This window comes from Solanum tuberosum, unplaced genomic scaffold, assembly GCF_000226075.1.
Source record: "Solanum tuberosum cultivar DM 1-3 516 R44 unplaced genomic scaffold, SolTub_3.0 scf00237, whole genome shotgun sequence".
NCBI classification, from domain to species: domain Eukaryota; kingdom Viridiplantae; phylum Streptophyta; class Magnoliopsida; order Solanales; family Solanaceae; genus Solanum; species Solanum tuberosum.
In genome coordinates this window covers 426,404-427,195 of record NW_006239161.1, presented here as the reverse complement: position 1 = coordinate 427,195, position 792 = coordinate 426,404, and positions in this window count along the sequence as shown.

Genomic DNA, 792 nt, shown 5'->3' with positions numbered 1-792 from the left:
ATTTTTACGTCATGTCTTAAGAGTTTATATATATATATATATTGCATGTGTCTTATTGCTTTAAATTGAGTTAAGTTATTTCATGAGTTGTCCAGAGCCAAGGTAAGTGTTCCTTCTTACTCCTTTCAAGCTTTAAGTTGTTGTTTAGCATTCCAACTCGCATACTCGTACATTCAATGTACTGATGTCAGTTGGCCTGCATCTTATTCTGATGCAGACGCAGGTAACCAGGATCAGCATCCAGCGCACCATTGATCTAGTCGAGCACTCCAGAGTCAGTGGTGAGCCTCTTTGCATTCCGGAGGACCTTTATTCGCTTTTAGTTCTTTTCATTATTAGGATGTTGTGGGGTCTGTCCCAACATCCATTTCAGTACTATAGAGGCTTCATAGACAGTCAGACAGTTAGTATTGAGTCTTTCATCTATGTATTTGCAGATACTTTGTTTTGAGACAGAAGTTGCCATTTTGGCTAAGATGTTATCATTTAAGCTATTGCATTGAATTTATTTTGTTGAGTTAAGTCTTCCGCTGAGTTAAGTAAGTTAGGCCTAAGGGTTCGCTTGGGCCAGCAATGGTCTTCGAGTGCCATCCACGTTCAGGGTCTAGGCTCAGGGTGTGACACTATATATAGAAGATTTCTGTGTGAAGAAAAGTTCATAGATAATTGCATATTTCTTTGTACTCTTCTTTTCTTCTATAATAGAAAGTCAATACCTAAATTCCAATGCGAAGAACTTCGGCAAAACATATCAATGAATTGGGGATGACGCATTTATGAAAAATTTAAATG